Source organism: Pleurodeles waltl, chromosome 3_1, assembly GCF_031143425.1.
Source record: "Pleurodeles waltl isolate 20211129_DDA chromosome 3_1, aPleWal1.hap1.20221129, whole genome shotgun sequence".
Lineage (NCBI taxonomy): Eukaryota > Metazoa > Chordata > Amphibia > Caudata > Salamandridae > Pleurodeles > Pleurodeles waltl.
In genome coordinates, this window is record NC_090440.1 from 358,463,303 (window position 1) to 358,477,084 (window position 13,782).

Sequence of the window (13,782 nt, forward strand, 5' to 3'; positions counted from 1 at the left end):
AATTCTGATTTTGTATTTTTTTTGTCTGTGAATTATGACATATAGGGGGTCATTCCAACCCTGGCGGTCGGTGTTAAAGCGGCAGCCAACCCACCAACAGGCAGGCGGTAATAAAAATGGGATTCTGACCCTGGCGGGAACCGCCAACACAGGCCGCTACTTTAACACTCCGACCGCCACGGCGGGACAAACAAACAGCGCGGCGGTCACCGCCAACAGACAGGCGGCAGACAATGTACCGCCCACACTATCACGACCCACCAATCCGCCACCTTTTCCGGGGCGGGCGCCCCGCCGATAAAAACACTGCGGAAACAGACTACGAACGGGAAAACGCTCACCTATACACACTCCACAAGGGATCTGGACAGCATGGAACCCGAATTAAACATCCTACCAGCCATTGTCTTCCTGCTCCTCTACCAGGAGCACGAATGCCGGCGCAGAAGACAACGGTGAGTACTGCACCTACGACACAGGGGAGGGGGGAGGAGAAAAGGTTACGGGCACACACACACGCAACACACCCACCCCCACCCTCACCCCCCAATCCCTACACACCAATGCAGAGCAACAAGTAAGAGTGACACCCCCCAAACCCCCCGGAATAATGCAAAAACAAAATAAAATGTTCATTAAAATTGAAGTATATTAAAGCATATTTGAACTAAAGTGAAATATGAAATTTATCAGATAAATATATTACAACATGAACAATATATACATAGTCCAAAAGTCCGGCACATATTGGCTACATTCCATTGTTCGTGGGCCAATGTGCATAAACACATGGGCAAAGCCCACACACGAGACCCGATTCCATTGGAGAGAACACTGCTGGGGCATCAGATAATAAAAACACAGGCACCTCAGGGGGAAGGGAAGGGGGGGGGCACCTCAGCCACATGAGTCCACGACGCCAGATCCACGAGGGGCCTCCATGCCCACTGTACCATCCTGGGGAGTGCAAAGCCACAGTCTCTCAAGTCTCTACAGTGGGTGGATTTCCCATTTTACCATCCTGGGGAGTGCAAAGCCACAGTTTTCCAAGTCTCTACAGTGGGTGGATTGCCCACTGTACCATCCGGGGGAGTGCAAAGCCACAGTCTCTCAAGTCTCTACAGTGGGTGGATTGCCCATTGTACCATCCTGGAGAGTGCAAAGCCACAGTTTTCCAAGTCTCTACAGTGGGTGGATTGCCCACTGTACCATCCGGGGGAGTGCAAAGCCACAGTCCATCAGGTGGATTACAGACTCCACTGGTTATGGAGGAGGCATGTTGGCCAGAGTGCTTCGTGAAGCCCTGCCCAACACAGATCCAGCCCTGCCAATGGGCCAGCGGTGCTTGAGATGAAGGGCCAAGCGGAGCGGTGCAGAGACGGCGGTGCCCAGCGGAGCGGTGCCCAGCGGAGCGGTGCTTGACATGAAGGGCCCAGCGGAGTGGTGCAGAGACGGCGGTGCCCAACGGAGCGGTGCTTGAGATGAAGGGCCCCGCGGAGCGGTGCAGAGACGGCGGTGCCCAGCGGAGCGGTGCTTGAGATGAAGGGCCAAGCGGAGCGGTGCAGAGACGGCGGTGCCCAGCGGAGCGGTGCTTGAGATGAAGGGCCAAGCGGAGCGGTGCTCGAGATGAAGGGCCCAGCGGAGCGGTGCAGAGACGGCGGTGCCCAGCGGAGCGGTGCTTGAGATGAAGGGCCCAGCGGAGCGGTGCTTGAGATGAAGGGCCCAGCGGAGCGGTGCTTGTCTCGGCGGGGCCCTGTTCAGCGGTGCCTCTCATGGCGGGGCCCTGTTCAGCGGTGCCTCTCATGGCGGGGCCCTGTTCAGCGGTGCTTGTCTCGGCGGGGCCCAGTTCAGCGGTGCTTGTCACGGCGGGGCCCTGTTCAGCGGTGCCTGTCTCGGCGGGGCCCTGTTCAGCGGTGCCTGTCTCGGCGGGGCCCAGTTCAGCGGTGCCTCTCACGGCGGGCCCTGTTCAGCGGTGCTCCTCACGGCGGGGCCCAGTTCAGCGGTGCTTGTCTCGGCGGGGCCCTGTTCAGCGGTGCCTCTCACGCCGGGGCCCTGTTCAGCGGTGCTTGTCTCGGTGGGGCCCTGTTCAGCGGTGCTTCTCACGGCGGGGCCCAGTTCAGCGGTGCTTCTCACGGCGGGGCCCAGTTCAGCGGTGCTTCTCACGGCGGGGCCCAGTTCAGCGGTGCTTGTCACGGCGGGGCCCAGTTCAGCGGTGCTTGTCACGGCGGGGCCCTGTTCAGCAGTGCCTCTCACGGCGGGGCCCTGTTCAGCGGTGCTCCTCACGGCGGGGCCCTGTTCAGCGGTGCTCCTCACGGCGGGGCCCAGTTCAGCGGTGCTTGTCTCGGCGGGGCCCTGTTCAGTGGTGCCTCTCACCGCGGGGCCCTGTTCAGCGGTGCCTCTCACCGCGGGGCCCTGTTCAACGGTGCCTCTCACCGCGGGGCCCTGTTTAGCGGTGCTTGTCTCGGCGGGGCCCTGTTCAGCGGTGCTTCTCACGGCGGGGCCCTGTTCAGCGGTGCTTCTCACGGCGGGGCCCAGTTCAGCGGTGCTTCTCACGGCGGGCCCAGTTCAGCGGTGCTTGTCACGGCGGGGCCCTGTTCAGCGGTGCCTCTGACGGCGGGGCCCTGTTCAGCGGTGCTCCTCACGGCGGGGCCCAGTTCAGCGGTGCCTCTCACGGCGGGGCCCTGTTCAGCGGTGCTTGTCTCGGCGGGGCCCAGTTCAGCGGTGCTTGTCACGTTGGGGCCCTGTTCAGCGGTGCCTCTCACGGCGGGGCCCTGTTCAGCGGTGCTCCTCACGGCGGGGCCCAGTTCAGCAGTGCTTGTCTCGGCGGGGCCCTGTTCAGCGGTGCCTCTCACCGCGGGGCCCTGTTCAGCGGTGCCTCTCACCGCGGGCCCTGTTCAGTGGTGCTTGTCTCGGCGGGGCCCTGTTCAGCGGTGCTTCTCACGGCGGGCCCAGTTCAGCGGTGCTTCTCACGGCGGGGCCCAGTTCAGCGGTGCTTGTCTTGTGTTCCTAGGGAACCAGATCTGGCCAATAATTCCCGCTCAGTCGCCATCCGACCTTTCGCTTGCGGGGCCCTCCTGTGCTGGAGTCCTGGGCCCGTGGGTGTCCTCCGTCACACCCCAAATGGGGCTGGTGGGGCCCTCCTGGGCAGCTCGCCTGCTCCCGGACTTGTCCGCCCTGCTGCCCTTGCCCTCCTTGGCAGAAACTCTGGGGCCCTTGCCTCCCTTTGTGGATGGGCCAGGTGACGGTGCAAGGGTGGTGTCCTTGGGGGCAGCCGTCTCAGGCCTGTTGCGCCGGCCCTTCCCTTTTTAGTTTTTTTTCCAAGGGGGTGGGCTGGCTGTCCCCTTGCTGCTGGCCGATGTTCCTGCCCTAGGAGCTGGTGGACTCCAATAGCCCTGAACGATGGTCCTAGTAGGTGCAGGGCTTGTGGTGGCTGAGGTGCTGATTGGAGTCTTATGAGATGGAGGGGGTGGGTCAGTTGTTGGAAAGAGGTCAAGGTTGGAAAGGAAAATCAATTTAGAAAGACAGGGACGGGTAGTTGTAGTGGGTATGGGAGTGGAGGAAGAGGATGTGGTTGTAGGAGAGTGAAGTCTGGTGTCTTTGGGTGCAGGTGCTTGTGCTGGAGGCTGTCGTGAGGTGGATGGCTGTTGGGTGGGTGGCTGCCTGCGTTTGTGTGGTTTGGAAGGGGGGTGACAGACACACTGGGAGAGGACACAGGGGACGTGTAAATGGCAGTGGGGGTGGTGACTGCACGTGTGCGGACTGTTCTGGTGGGTGTGGTGGTGATGGACGTACTGGCTGATGGTGGTGTGCATGCAGGTGTGAGTGGAGACGTCATAGGGAGGGAGGAGGGAGACGAGGAGGAGGGGGACACAGAGGAGGCAGTGGCTGTTGGCATGTCTGCATGTGGATGTTGCTTGGGTGAATGCTTGTGTGATCTGTGGTGCTTATGTCTGGATGACCTTCCCTTGGGTGTTGAGGTGTGTACAGGCTGGTCTGTAGGTGTGTCTGGGATAGGCAGAGGAACAGGGGAGTGGGACTGGGTTGAGGAAGTTGGAGGGGGGAGGCTAGACACAGGGACAATTGCTGCCGTCAGTGCTGAGGCCAGAGCGTTGAACGATCGCTGATGGGCAGCCTGACCCGAATGAATGCCCTCCAGGTATGCATTGCTCCGATGCACCTCCCTTTCTACCCCCTGGATGGCATTCAAAAGGGTAGACTGCCCAACAATGAGCGTCTGGAGGAGGTCAATGATCTCCGCACTGAGGGCAGCAGGGGTAACTGGGGCAGGACCTGAGGTGCCAGGGGCGAAGGAGATGCCCGGCTTCCTGGCCGAGCGGGCACGGGGCGAAAGCTGAGGGGCTGCTGGGAGGGCGGAGCTGGTGCGCTGGGTGGTGGCTGTACCTGTTGTTGCGGTGGGCACGGATGTTGCCGCCACCACAAGGGAGCTCCCTTCCGAGGACGTGTCGCTGACGTCTCCACGGGTCCCCGTTGTGGAGCTCCACTCGCCCTCCGTCTCACTGGTGTACTCGGAGTCGGTTGCATGGCCCTCCGGGGCCATGTGAGATGCAGCTCCCTCGTGCGCCAAAGCCACTTCTCCTCCGCCTGATGATGCTAATGCACACATGAACAGGAAAACCCAAAAAAAGGGGGGGGAGAAGAAAGAAAGACATGTTGAGTGCATGCATTGGCGGCACTGTTGGCGGAGAGGACAGATACAGAAGCCCCCTGCACTACGCCGCGCACTCGGGGTACACTACTCAATTATTGTGACTTGGCCTACAAGTCTATGGACGACAAATGCACACATAGGTGAGCCCGGACCATGGATAGCTGTACTTAGCACCCTACAGAGGTGGGGGGCGGGGGCACAGGGCCATGCCAAACAGAGGGGCCTAGCCTACAGAAACCGCCCTGGCCTAGAGATAGCCACAGCCCTCCTCCCCCACCCAGACACCTCAACTGTGCGCTAATATAGCAGAATGTGCTGATACTCACCCCCTTGTGTCTGCTGTGATGTTCTCAGGCGCCCATCCAAATCGGGGTAGGCCACCGCCAGGATCCGGGACATCAGGGGGGTCAATTGCCGTGTGGCACCCCTCCTAGGTTGGGAGGCCATCCCCAGCAGAGCCTCGGCGGTCTTTCTGCTCCCGCGGCGGATGTCCTCCCACCTCTTGCGGCAGTGGGTGCCCCGTCTGTTGTGGACCCCCAGGGCCCAGACGTCCTTGGCGATGGCACGCCAATGTCGATCTTCTGATGGGCACTGACCTATGTGACATGTACAGGGTGGAAAAAGAAATATCATCACTTTTCTGCTTGGTCGATGTGAGTGGCCCCCCCTCCCCAACCTTGCCATGTGGCACATGCTCTCATCTGTCGTGCGTTGCACTCCTCATTCGCTCCCCTCCCCACCATCTTACATCCACCCCACTCAACACAGGCAAAGCCCATACTACGTGCTCCCTGTGTACTCACCTGTTGGTCTGGAGGACCGTAGAGTAGCGCATACTGGGGGAGGACCCCATCAACAAGTTTCTCCAATTCCTCAGATGTGAAGGCAGGGGCCCTTTCCCCAGTCGCAGCAGCCATTGTATCTTCCAGACCGAGGTCACAGCAGCACTTGCAGTATAGGTCCTCTCCTGTGGATGATCAGGTCTCGAGTGATTAAGCAGTTAGAAAATGGCGGTCACGCCCGCGGCGGTGCGTACTGCGGCGGTGCGTACCGCGACCGCCGGCGCACATCGTCATTGGCTCCTGAGACCCATAGGGTTCAATGTTAACCAATGCTGCTTTGCGCCGCGGTCTTCGACCGCCTACCGCCACGGTGTGACACGCCAGCGCATTGACCTCACATCCCATTGTCACACTTTACAGGTCAGGCAGCCACCATTTCAAGGGCCCACATGGCTTAATTTCTACTGCGTCACACAGGCCTAGGCCTTGCATTGCCACTCATACAAGCCATTCAATGCATAGCGATTCGTGTACTGTGCAAGCTGTGGTTACGTACCTGTGGGTTGCTTGACTCTGTGCTCCATGTTGTCCTTCCTAGGCACCGTCCGCTGGGACTTGCGAGGAGATGGAGGAATCCTCCTGTGTACAGACCGCTGGTGGACCCGTCAACAATGGAAGAAAGACATGTCATACTGACATACAGACTTGACCGAGCCACTATACAGGAACTGTGTGCCCAGCTGGAGCCAAACCTGATGTCCCCCATTCGCCAACCCACAGGGATTCCCCCTCTGGTGCAGGTTCTGTCAGTACTCCATTTTTTGGCAAGTGGATCATTCCAAACAACAGTGGCCATATCATCTGGGATGTCTCAGCCTATGTTTTCTAAGGTTTTGTCCAGAGTGTTGTCTGCCCTGATGAAATACATGCGGAGCTACATTGTTTTCCCTGAGGTGGGCGATTTGGCTACAGTGAAGGGTGATTTCTATGCCCTTGGACATATCCCCAACATCATTGGTGCCATTGATGGGACCCATATGGCTTTGGTTCCCCCCAGTGGAAGTGAGCAGGTGTACAGGAACAGAAAAAGTTATCATTCGATGAATGTCCAGGTGGTCTGTTTGGCTGACCAGTACATCTCCCATGTAAACGCCAAGTTCCCTGGGTCAGTGCATGACGCGTACATCATGCGAAATAGCAGCATCCCTTATGTGATGGAACAGCTACAGAGACACCGAGTGTGGCTAATAGGTGACTCTGGTTACCCCAACCTGTCGTGGCTACTTACCCCAGTGAGGAATCACAGGACAAGGGCAGAGGAACGCTACAATGAGGCCCATGGGCGAACTAGGAGGATTATAGAAAGAACCTTCAGCCTCCTGAAGGCCAGGTTTAGGTGCCTGCATATGACAGGTGGATCCCTAATGTACTCACCAAAGAAGGTGTGCCAGATCATCGTGGCCTGCTGTATGCTTCACAACCTGGCTTTGCGACACCAGGTGCCTTTCCTGCAGGAGGATGGTCCAGATGATGGTGTTGAAGCAGCTGTGGAGCCTGTGGAGAGTGAAGAGGAGGAAGACGACGGGGACGACACAGACAACAGGGACACAGTGATACAACAGTATTTTCAGTAGCACACAGGTACGAATCAACCACGTCATTTTACATTTACTTAAAGTCTCCTGCCTCTCTACTGTCTGAGTTCCCCCCCAGTTCCTGTTAACTGAGTTGTGACTTTCCCTTCCGTTTTCAGAGCTGTGGGCCCCACTGCGTGACCTCTGCTTTGTTTGCCCATGGACTACAGCTGTGTGACAGTGGTATGTTGTCATCACAATGTAACTGAACATTTTTGCACCGTTATGTCTAATACATTTGTTCAAAATACAAGCAGACTCCAGATTTTTTATTTGCAATAAGTGATTTAATTAAAGTGCTACATTTAGGAACATGATTGTAAAACGGTGATGGTTGATGGTGGAGTAATGTCCATGGCAGAGTCCAGTTCTCAGTCTCACAAGTGCATTGTCCATATGCCTGTGGAAGGATGGAGCAGGGGCAGTTCAAGGTTGGACAGGGTGACAATGTGGGACAGTGGGATGACATCAGGGGGTATTGTTTGCTGGCGGGGGTCTTGGCATCCTACTCTGTCTTCTTGTGAGATCTCAGGTTCCGCTTGCGGGGTGGTTCTTCTTCTGCAGGAGGTGGGGTTCTGGTGGCCTGTCGTTGTGTGGGGGCCTCCTGTCCACTAGCGCCGGCGGAGGTGGTAGGCTGTTCCTGGTCCAGGCTAGTGACAGGGGCCCTTTGTGGTGCCACATGGTCCCGCAATGTGGTGACTATCTGGTTAAGGGCCACGACGATGGTCCCCATTGCGGAACAAATGTTCCTCAGTTCCTCTCTGAACCCCATGAACTGTTCCTCCTGCAGTACCTGGATCTCCTGGAACCTGGCCAGTACCGTAGCCATCGTCTCCTGGGAGTGGTGGTATGCTCCCATGATGGAGGAGAGGGCCTCTTGGAGAGTCGGTTCCCTGGGCCTGTCCCCCCCCTGTCGCACAGCAGCCCTCCCAGTTCCCCTGTTTCCCTGGGCCTCTGTCCCATGGACGGTGTGCCCACTACCACTGCCCCCAGGTCCCTGTTGTTGTTGGGGTGGTGGGTCAACCTGGGTGCCCTGTAGTGGTGGACACACCGCTGATTGACGTGTCCTGGAGACAGAGGCATGGGCCCGCTGGGTGGGAGCTGTGCTTGTGTTCCCAGAGGGGATTAGGTCAGGTGTAGCCTGTGGCTGTCTGTGGGGAACCGACTGTCCCGAGGTCCCCGATGGGCCGGGCTGGTCATCTGGGTCCAGGGAGACAGAGCTGCTGTCGTCACTGGGGGCCTCTTCTGGGGGTGGGATGGACATCTCTGGACCCTCCGTGGTGGTGTGGTGGCGTTCGGGTCCTGCAGGGGTATAAGAGTATGGTTATTGCTTCTGTGTGTGGCATTTCGTGTAATGGGTGGGTGGCCGTGTACCCCAGTGCTGGCATTCCCTTGTGGGGGCTTTTGTGACGGTGGCTTGTGGGGGTGATGCGTGTGTGCAGTGGGCATGCTTTGGGGATGGGTGTCCATGCTTTGGGGACGCATGCAGGGCTAGGTATTGGGATGGGTGGGATGTGATGGTGAGGCAATTGCAAGGAGTTGGTGTGATGGGGGTGGGGGTGAGGGTGGGGGTATGATTTGGCATGCAGGTGGGGTGGGGGGAATGAAGTAGTGGAGATTTGCCTTACCAGAGTCCATTCCTCCGCCTACTCCTGCGAGGCCCTCAGGATGCAGGATGTGCAAGACTTCCTCCTCCCATGCTGTGAATTCTGGGGGAGTAGGTGGGGCTCCGCCGCCACTCCGCTGTACAGCGATGTTGTGCCTTGATACCATGGAACGCACCTTCCCCCGTAGGTCGTTCCACCGCTTCCTGATGTCGTCCCGATTGCGTGGATGCTGTTCCACAGCGTTGACCCTGTCCACTATTCTGCTCCATAGCTCCATCTTCCTGGCAATGGTGGTGTGCTGCACCTGTGCCCCGAAGAGCTGGGGCTCTACACAAACTATTTCCTCCACCATGACCCTGAGTTCTGCGTCAGAGAACCTGGGGTGTCTTTGGGGTGCCATGGGGTGGTGTGGATGAGGTGAGGGGTGGTGTATGTGTTGTAGAGTGTGGTGAGTGTGGTGGTGTATGGTGTTTTGTGCGTGGAAATTGTGTGGGTGATGTTGTGATTTGCCTCTGTGTGATGGTCTACTCTATGCTGTGCTGTCTCTCTCTGTCCTTCTGTCGCAATTGTGGTCGTAAGGGTTTGTGGGTGATGTGGGTGTGTGTTTTATATTTAATTGGGTGTGTGGGAGTGGTGTGTGTATGTGTCTCAGGTGTGTATATTTTGATTTGTCCAATGTGGTAGTGTTTTGTAAAGGAGTGTGTATTTTGAGCGCGGCGGTGTGTACCGCCAATGGAATACCGCCGTTGAAAGACCGCTGCGGGGATTTGTGGGTCGGAATGGTATGGGCGTATTTCTGTTGGCGTGACGGTGGAGGTTTGGTCATCGCCAGTTTCCCGCTGACCTTTGGTGTGGCGGACTTTTGTTGGTGTCGGGTTTTTGGCGGTTTGCCAGTTGTGGGTCAGAATGACCGTCGCGGTTTACCGCGACCGCAGCGGTGTTATGGCGGTCTTCTGACCGGCGGTAAGCGCCTTTTACCGCCGAGGTCGGAATGACCCCCATAGGCCCTCATTACAACCCTGGCGGTAAATGCTGCCTACCGCCGTGCTGACGGCCGGCAACATACCGTGACCATGGTGGTATCCCGCTATGGGTATTATGACTCACACTGAGAAATCCGCCACTATACAGACACCAACACAAGTCCACCACACCAAAGGTCAGTGATAAATTGGCAGAACCAAAACCCACACTTTTAAACCAACAGGAATACGCCCACAGTATCAGGACCCACAAATCACTGCAGCGGTCTTTCAACCGTGGCAAACCATTGGCGTACACACCGCCGCGCTCAAAATACAAACACACACTTACAAAACTATACCACATTGGACAATTCAAACTACACACACCTGACACACATACACACACCACATCCACACACTCAGTCCACTATAAAACACACACACACACACATTACCCACAACCCTTTCAACAACAAAAAAAAGATTGCCAACAGAGAGAAAGACAAGCCAGGAGCACCCACTCAATCTGAGCCACAGAACACCATCACCTATACACCATCCACGCACCTCACAGCACACACCACAACAAGGAGGAGGGAGGAGGCACAAAGAGGGTGTAGCCACCCTCAGGGCTAGTAGCCATTGGCTACTAACCCCCAGACCTAAACACACCCCTAAATTGAGTATTTAGGGGCTCCCAGAACCCAGCAAGATAGATTCCTGCAACCTAAGAAGAAGAGGACTGCTGAACTGAAAAACCTGCAGAGAAGACGGAGACACCAACTGCTTTGGCCCCAGCTCTAGCGGCCTGTCTCCCCACTTATAAAGACACTGCTCCAGTGACGCGTTCCTAGGGTCCAGCAACCTCTGAAGCCTCAGAGGACTGCCCTGCATCTAGAAGGACCAAGAACTCCCGAGGACAGCGGCTCTGTTCACCAAAGACTGCAACTTTGCAACAAAGAAGCAACTTTGAAACAACACACGTTTCCCGCCGGAAGCGTGAGACTTTGCACTCTGCACCCGACGCCCCCGGCTCGACTTGTGGAGAACAAACACCACAGGGAGGACTCCCCGGCGACTACGAGACCATCCTCCAGGGAAATACTACAGCCAGTCTGGCCTTGGTACTCTGACACAAACTTGGCAAAGTGCCTTGTCCATCAAACTGAAAGTCTGCCTGCTCTATTTAGAGTCTGGCATATTGTCATGTTTCCTCCATCACTGCCCTCCTGGCTCTGCAGATGGAGTGGCGGAAAACTTACATCAACACCCTGACTGACTTCGGGCCATCGGTCTCTGCCCAAAATGCATTTTGTTTGTTTTTCATACAGTAAATGAGAATATTGGGTCACAGAAGATGGATCTATTCCTAACGTATTATTTCCGTGGATTGATCAGAACCAGAGACATAAAAACTTAATTCTTTTGCAGCTTTACGCAATAGCACTAAATGTTAAAAGACCAAAGAAGTGTGAATTTGACCTCAACTCAGACGTTGCTCAAGGACAGAATCTACTCTACTTCCTGTGGTGCCTTCCCTTCCGCTCCCCCGGATAGGGAGTCCAAGAGGCTGGATCAGCTTGGAAAGAAGATGTTTTCTTCCACCAGCCTGGCATTGAGGTCCGTAAACACCTCTTGCCTATTGGGCCGTTATTCCCATACTTTATGGGATACGGTGGCACAGGTGCTGCCCCAGGTCCCGGAGGGCGTACGGGACACTCTCACCCAGGCTGTCAAGGATGGGAGAGATGCAGCCAAGTTTACGATCCGGTGTGGTTTGGACACGACCACGCCTGGCTACATTCTACTGGTTTTTCAGGGGATGTCCAGTCCAGCTTGATGGACATGCCCTTTGATGGCTCTCGCCTTTTTGGCGAAAAGGCAGACTCCGCACTTGAGAGGTTCAAGGATTCTCGAGCCACGACCAAATCCTTGGGCCTTTCAGCGCCAGTACAACAGCAGTTTGTCTTTCGTCCCTTTCGAGGCTTCGGAAGAGGTGTGGTACCACGCCAGCCACAGTTCAGCCAATGTCCTCAGGCTTCACAGCATCCCGGAAGAGGACGTGGTCGTGGTACCATCAGGCCCAGAGGTCGGCCGCCACACAGCCCCCCTCCACTGCGCCCAAGCCCTCCTAGTATGGTTCTGCGGGATCATGTCCGTCCAGTTGGAGGGAGGATTCGTTTTCATCTCCCTCACTGGCTTTCCATCACCACGGACAAGTGGGTCCTGCAGATTATACGGAAGGGCTACTCCCTTCCCTTCCAGTCTTTCCCTCCTTCTATCCCTCCGACAAAGGAATGGCTGATGGAGGACCATCTAGCTTTGCTCCACGAGGAAGTTACAGCTCTCTTGGCCAAGGGAGCCATAGAAAGAGTCCCGATATCAGAAGTAGGCAGTGGTTGTTATTCCTGCTACTTTCTGATTCCCAAAAAGAACAAAGGCCTACGCCCTATCTTGGGTTTAAGGGATGTCAATCTCTTCCTCAAAAAGGAGAAATTCAAGATGCTCACTCTTGCTCAGGTTTTGTCTGCCCTAGACCAAGGAGACTGGATGGTAGCGTTGGATTTGCAGGATGCGTATTTCCATATTCCTATCCTGCCAGCCCACAGGCGTTATCTGTGGTTCAAGGTGGGCCACGAGCACTTTCAGTTTACCGTGCTTCCTTTCGGTCTCACTAGTGACCCTCAGGTGTTCACAAAGGTGATGGCAGTGGTGGCAGCTCATTTGCGCAGGTCAGGGATTTCAGTCTTCCCCTACCTAGACAATTGGCTGTTCAATCAATCAGTCAATCAATAATTTATAAAGCGCGCTATGTACCCGTTAGGTTTTCGAGGCGCTAGGGGGGGTGGGGGGGGTGGTGCTGCTATCGTTCGAAGAGCCATGTCTTGAGGAGTCTCCTGAAGGTGAGGAGGTCCTGGGTCTGGCGTAGTGAGGTCGGGACTGCGTTCCAGGTCTTGGCGGCGAGGTAGGAGAAGGATCTGCCGCCAGAGGTCTTGCGCTGGATTCGGGGGACGATGGCGAGGGCAAGGTTGGCAGACCGTAGTTGACGTGAGGGAACGTAGAAGTTGAGTCTGGTGTTCAGGTAGGTGGGTCCGGTGTTGTGTAGAGCCTTGTGTGCGTGGGTGAGGAGTTTAAAGGTGATCCTCTTGTCCACGGGGAGCCAGTGGAGGTGCCTCAGGTGAGGGGAGATGTGACATCGGCGGGGTATGTCGAGGATCAGGCGGGCGGATGCGTTCTGGATGGGTTGGAGTCGTTTGATGTCTTTTGTTGGGATGCCTGTGTAGAGTGCGTTGCCGTAGTCGAGTCTGCTACTGACGAGGGCTTGGGTTACCGTCTTTCTGGTTCCTGTTGGAATTCACTTGAAGATACTGCGGAGCATACGGAGGGTGTTAAAACAGGAGGATGAGACTGCGTTGACCTGTTTGGACATGGTGAGGGCGGAGTCGAGGATGAAGCCGAGATTTCGTGCGTGGTTGGCTGGGGTGGGTGGAGGGCTTAGGGCGGTGGGCCACCACGAGTCGTTCCAGGCCGATGGGGTGCGCCCGAGGATGAGGACTTCCGTCTTGTCGGAGTTAAGTTTTAGGCGGCTGTTGCTCATCCATTCGGCGATGGATTTCAGTCCCTCGTGAAGGTTGGCTTTGGCGGTGATAGGATCTTTGGTCAGGGAGAGGACGAGCTGGTTGTCGTCGGCGTAGGAGATGATGCTGAGGTTGTGCTGGCGGGCCAGTTGTGCGAGGGGGGCCATGTAGACGTTGAATAGCGTTGGGCTTAGTGAGGAGCCTTGGGGGACGCCGCAGATGAGGTTGGTGGCTTTTGAGTGGAAAGGTGAGAGTCGGACCCTCTGGGTTCTGCCGTAGAGAAAGATGAGATCCAGTTGAGGGCTTTTTCTTGGATGCCGGCTTCATGTAGAAGGGTTAGTAGGGTGCGGTGGCAGACTGTATCAAAGGCGGCTGAGTTTGTGGGATGGAGGGATGTCGTTGACATTGGCGTTGGGGTTGGAGAGGTCCTTCACGATGCTGAAGAGTTCCTTGCAGTCGTGAGTGTTGTTGTTAAGGCGTTCTGTGAAGTGGGAACGCTTGGCGACTCGGATAAGTTGGTGGTGTTTACGGTTGGCTTCCTTGAGGG

At 56.4% G+C, this 13,782-nt stretch overlaps 1 protein-coding gene across 1 annotated transcript in view; it reads right to left on the reverse strand.

The window, feature by feature from the left end:
- The window catches only part of ATP8B4 (ATPase phospholipid transporting 8B4 (putative)), a 2,552,767-nt gene that overhangs the window by 667,564 nt on the left and 1,871,421 nt on the right, over positions 1–13,782 (reverse strand). The gene's annotated exons all lie outside the window — the stretch shown is intronic.